Source organism: Cebus imitator, unplaced genomic scaffold, assembly GCF_001604975.1.
Source record: "Cebus imitator isolate Cc_AM_T3 unplaced genomic scaffold, Cebus_imitator-1.0 Scaffold749, whole genome shotgun sequence".
Lineage (NCBI taxonomy): Eukaryota > Metazoa > Chordata > Mammalia > Primates > Cebidae > Cebus > Cebus imitator.
In genome coordinates, this window is record NW_016108064.1 from 1057860 (window position 1) to 1063859 (window position 6000).

A 6000-nucleotide genomic window follows, 5' to 3' on the forward strand; every position below is an offset into this window, starting at 1 on the left:
TGTGACTGCATGAATGCCCTCTTTCTTTCCTAATTTTACCAAATAGTTTTCTTTTGTCTAAAAATAACAACTTTCTACTACATTAATAATGCATCACTAATGTATCCTGAAATGCTAAATAGGAAGCAAGAGCTTTGTTTTACACAGTCATTGGCCGCTAAAGAAAACAATGATACTGTCTTAAATTGCCTAATAACTTTAAGATATTTTGATACCATCTTTGATCCTTTTATGCAAAGTAGATGCAAAACAACTCCTATACCCCAAACAAATTGCTTGTGCATCGCTTAATAGCTTACAAGCCAACTGAGAGGTCAGGGAGCAAAACAAAACAAATTCTAATTAGCCACAACTCTTTCTGAAAAAAGAGACAAGTTCCTGCAAATATTTGATGCTGTTTTCCAACCACAAATAAACTATAAAAATTCCACGTACAATGCGAGAATCAGCACATTTATGCTATTGAGAGCACCTTTGTAATTGCTTTTATAGCGCCACTATTTTATCAAGAATAGTCTTCCAGCTTGGACAAACCCCAGCTTTATAACAGTGAGCTACTTCAAAACCTTTTAATAAATGCTTAACTTTATCATATATTGGCAGAGGCTTCTTTGGTGCAGGGAAGCTATTTTTAGTTGCGTTGATCCATGTTTACATTTTTGTATGAATATGGCTTTCTAGATGTGCCCGCCTTTGCATGGCAGCTCCTGTGCCCTCACCCGGCTGTCTTCTGCCTCCCACCCTCCTTGAACACAAGGACTTTCCCAAAGCTGCTCCTGGAGCTGTGGCCACCAGCATAGTAGAGGGATTACCTTGCACCATGGAATACCCCACTGCAGTGTGACTCCACTCAGCGTCCTCACTTCAGCAAAAAGCCCCTGGGTAATGGCAAAGCCAACTCACTGCTCACCCTCAGCAGGATTATGGGTATGATTCCATACACAGGAAGCCTGGATTAATTATGGTGTTCTCCCTTGTAAACAGATGCCAACTCGCTTGCAATAGAGCCTCTTCCCTTACCAGAGGCCATACAACCTTCTGGCTGGTCTTAAATCTAAATTTTCTTCACTCCCTTTACTTCTCTTCTCTACAGACGGCCAACATGCTGCTGCTGGGAGCCATCTCCAGGGAGATCAGGGAATTAGGTGGCAATGGCAGGAGGAGCTCCTATTTCTGTTACTTTCAGTGTTAACTGCAGCAGCTCAGCGTTAAAGCTCAGGCCTAAAGAGGGTTCAGTGGGCTAATCTCAGAGGAAATCTGTTGTGCATGGAATCATGTCCTCTAAAAAGATATGTTGAAGTCCTAACACCAGGTACCCATGAATATGACCTTATTTGGAAACAGGATCTTCCAGACATAAGTAAGACATAAGTTGAGAGGAAGCCATACTGGAGTAGGATGGTCCCTTAATCCAATATGATTGATGTCCTTAGGAGAGAAGAAACATGGATACAGACACACAGAGTGGAGAACACCATGTGGAGTCAGCCATAGGGGGAAGGAGGCCATGTGATGATGGAGCAGAGATTGGCGTTAAAAGTTGCTCTCCAAGGAACGCTGTGGATTGCCATCAACCATAGGAGTGAGGAGAGGGGGCATGTCCATGCTGACTCCTTGATCTTGGACTTCTGACCTCCAGAACTGTGAATTAATAAATGTCTGTTGTTCTAAGTCACCCAGTTTGTGGCACTGTAACTGCCGGCCTGTATTAGAAAACTAATATAGAATCCAACCTGTTTTTTCTTGAAACAGTGCATCTCCAAAAATTCATCCCCCAATCCAAATGACTGACACAGATCTCCAAAAACAAGATCTTCATTAGTTGAAACAGCCTATGTTCATCTGTTGCTCTCTTTTGAAACAATGTATTTTTTAAGTGTATGACTTGTCCATATTTTCCTTCTTAATTTAGTGGAAAAATCAGTAGCTTTTCAACAAGCCTGTTTCCATTTGGATTCTTGGGATGCAGAGGCTGAGATGGAGTTTGTGTATGCGTTGATTACAGATCAATGAGCCTGTGACAGGAAGTGAGGGAAACAGGACTGTCATAGGAAGAAGTCCAGTCCAGCAGGGGCTCCATCCTGAGTATTGCCCATAGAGTGTCCCTATCTGGCTGATGTGCCTGAGCCTTTATTCCCTGCCCACCAATCAACCCAATGCATGTAGCCTAAGGAGGAGCATGAGCACAACTGCTGGAGCCAACCCTGAAGACGCTGGCAGGTGGAAGTGGAGGCTGCTGCTGACTGTTGAAGTGGCATCAGAGTAGCGGGCTAGTCCCCTACTCTCTATGGTTCCAATGTAGAGCTCTGAGCACATAGTAGGCATGTGTTTCTCAGTTCTCTTCCCCAAAATAGCATCTTCTGTTTTTTTCACCCTCCCATATTTTCATGCCTTGTACCTATACTGAGATGTTTCTGAAGGTATCTTAATACTGACGCTGCCATACTCTCAAAGCTCAGACTTTTACATTTGAACATGGGCCATTTGCCTCTAACTGAGGAAGTTAATTATTGGCACCTGTATTGTCATGTTTCTCCACTCTACAGCTACCTGCTTCCCAATTATAATAAATAAGAAGGAAACTTGTAAGGAGATACTTTGAAACTATGCAAATATCTTGTCTCTTGTCAAACTCTCTGTCTCCCATTTGAGCATGCATCATGATTCCTGCCTAAATCTCTTTTCATGATGATGGCTTGCAAAGGGCGATTTTCTAATTCCATCATTGCTACTGTATTGATTAGTCAGCATTCTACTGTATGAAGAGCTTTCCCCTTTTTGTCATTCATTTATTAATTTATTATTTGTACTCGTGGATTCTTATTTTATTGTTGTCTATTATTGTTCTTGTTTACCTCGGTGATCCAATTATCCTAGATTTGGCCAGTGAAATACCCTTCAATTTTCCATATATCTTCATCATTTTTGAATACGTTCTTATTTTCTTCTGGTACAATGAGATGTTTCAGGTACATCTTGTATTTTCCCTGCCCCAGCCCTTGACTAAGCCACTCCTTCATGGACCCCTGGCTCCTTTGAGTGGTGAATGGTATTTAGAAACCAAGATCTGGTCTCTCAGTTTGCTTATTGCTACTGTGTGTCATTGTATCTAGGTTTTTCAGTGGACAAAATATATATACAAATTGTGTGTGTGTGTGTGTGTGTGTGTGTGTGTGTGTAAAATACATTTATACCGATACCTCTAATTTGAATTTGTCCAAGATTCTTGTTTGCCTTCCCCCAGTATCTATGTCTATCTCTCATCTTCCATGTTGCTCTGGTCCCAACAAACTTGCTATATTCACTCATTTGCTCAGTTCTACAATACCTACAAAATAGTTTCGGAATATTCATACCACTACAACAAACAAGTCTATTAAGAGTTAAAGATTTGATTACAGGTTTTTTTCTTCAGACTGAAGCCAAAGTAATGTGCAACTTATTTGGAATATTGGCATAAAAACAGACATATAAACTAATGGAATAAAGACCCAGAAATAAACCTTTATATAGATGGTCAATTGATTTTACACAAAACTGCCAAGATCATTCAATAGAGAAAGGACAATCTTTTCAATGAATAGTGTTGGAAAAATGATATATCCACAAGGAAATAAATGAAGTTGGACACTTACATTATTCCACATTCAAAAAATAACTCAAAATAGATCAAAGTCTTAAACATAAGACCAAAAACTATGAAAGTCTTAGAAGAAAATGTAGGGGAAGAGCCTCATGATACCAGATTTGGTAATTATTCTTTGGATATGACACTAAAAGCACAGACAAAAGAAAAAATAGATAAATTGTACTACATCAGATTTAAATAGTTTTGCACACCAAAGGACACTATCAACAGAATAAAAAGATAAACCATGTAATCAGAAAAAACATTTGCCTATCACATATCTGATAAAGGACTAATGTCCAGAATATTTTTCAAAACACTCTTACAATTCAAAAACAACAACAAAACAAACAACTCATTTTAAAAATGGACAAAGGTCTTGAATAGATATTTCTCCAAAGAAGATACACAAATGGCCAGTAAGCACATGAAAAGATGCTCAATATCACTGATATAGGAAAATACAGACCAAAACCTCAATAAGACATCTCCTCACATCCATTAGGATGGCTACAATTTAAATATATATATATATATATATATATTTGTGGCAAGTATTGGTGGAGATATGGAGAAAGTAGAATACTTGTTCACTGCTGGTGGGAATATAACATGGTACTTTCATGTGTCTTTCATAAGAACGTATCATTGGATTTAGGGTCCACTCAGATAATCCAGGACAATTTTACCTCAAATTCTTAACTTAGTTACATTTGTAAAGACCCTTTGTTCAAACAAGTTGACGTTCACAGGTTCTAGGGATTAGGAAATGCGCTTATGTTTTTGCAGGGGTTGAGGGATAGGGACAATTCAACCCAGTACAGGAGGACTGAAAGCAGGACTGGGCAGAAGGAGAAGTCAAGTTGCAATACAGGCCCAGCTGTCTCCTCAGCAAGCCACACAGAGAGCTATGAAACCAAAATGCCTGTCGGAGTTTTCCTACGTTGTGCAAAATTGCCCAGACCTTTACACTCCTGCCTCAGTCAATCATAAAATGTGGCTGCTTTGGGAAGGGCAAGGCGACTCTGTAGCTGAGGCTATTTGTACAGGGTTGACAGCACTCTGAACAACGGGAGCAACAGTGCTTCTTTGAAAGGGAATCTGGATGTCACATCTCCGGGTTCACTGGAATCTACCCTTGAGCTGCTAAAATCTACTTCTTCACATGCAGTCGGGAATAGCTCCTCCAACCTTACCTTTTATTATGGTAACATGCAGCAGGCTTCTGACCTGGCATCCATCTCACTGGAGCCTTATTAACCCCAATGCTAGCAGTGCCTCTTTCTATAATGGCTTTCCATCAGCCCTGGTCTGCAGAGAGGGGTCACTACTGAGTTCCTTAGTGATGCAATGCATTTCTGATGACCTCAGTAGATAGCAGGACTTCCATACCTTACATCCAACATGATCATCTGTTGAGTCATTTATCCTTACATAATATAGTGATGCCAGCAAGCCCCGTACTCTGAGTTCTTTAGCCCTTCCTCCAGTCTGCTACAGTAGTTCTGGCATTTTCCCTCAGTTAGCAGAGGAAAGCCAGGAAGTGTAGGCCATCATTTTGTCTATGCTTCTAGGAGTCCTTGAAGGGTACTAAATTCTGTATCTTGGAAGAGTGCAAATAAACTATAAATTCTCCCTTATCTAGTCTTAATGCTCAGAGCTCCCCTCGTCAAGCACACTCAGAATCCAGCCCCACACATGCACCCCTGGCACCTGCCAGAACGGGCTATCTCGAAATAGCAATCCTTCGTGGTATAGGCCTTTTCCTCCATTTTCAGGCCCTATATTGTTTGCATTTTCAGCCTGAGACATCCTGTGACCTTTCTCTAGTGATAGGCCTAATGGCAAGGGAGGAGGAGGGGGCAGATCCTGAGCCACGTCCCTGCCTCACAAGGAAGAGGCCTTTGGATTGTCTTCAAGTGAAGGGGCTCTTGATGGGGAAGGATGCACCCCTTCTGAAGGCTCAGAATTTTCTGGGAAATGTACATATTTAAGGTTTTCAGGATTCAGGGTTTTCAACGCAGATATCTCATCCCTTGTGTCAGGGTCTCATTATTCTGACCTTGGCACTGCAGGCCTGCATGGCTGGAAGTTTAACCTTAGGCACTCTGCTCCTCTGATGATTAAGTCCTGGGCCCCATCTTCAGCTTTCTCCGCACTTTCACTGCAGGCCACTTTGCAGAGCCTCCTTGCTTCCCACAAAAAAATTCCGTTGTTTACACTGGTCTTTCAATTGCCAGTTAACTGCTTTTAGTCTTTCCTTATCTTTTTCTAAAGTGTCAAATGAGTTCAGCAACAGGCATATGATATCGCTGGTTTTGTTTATTTGTTTGCTTGCTTGGTGGTTTTTTTTTTTTTTTTTTTTTTTTTTT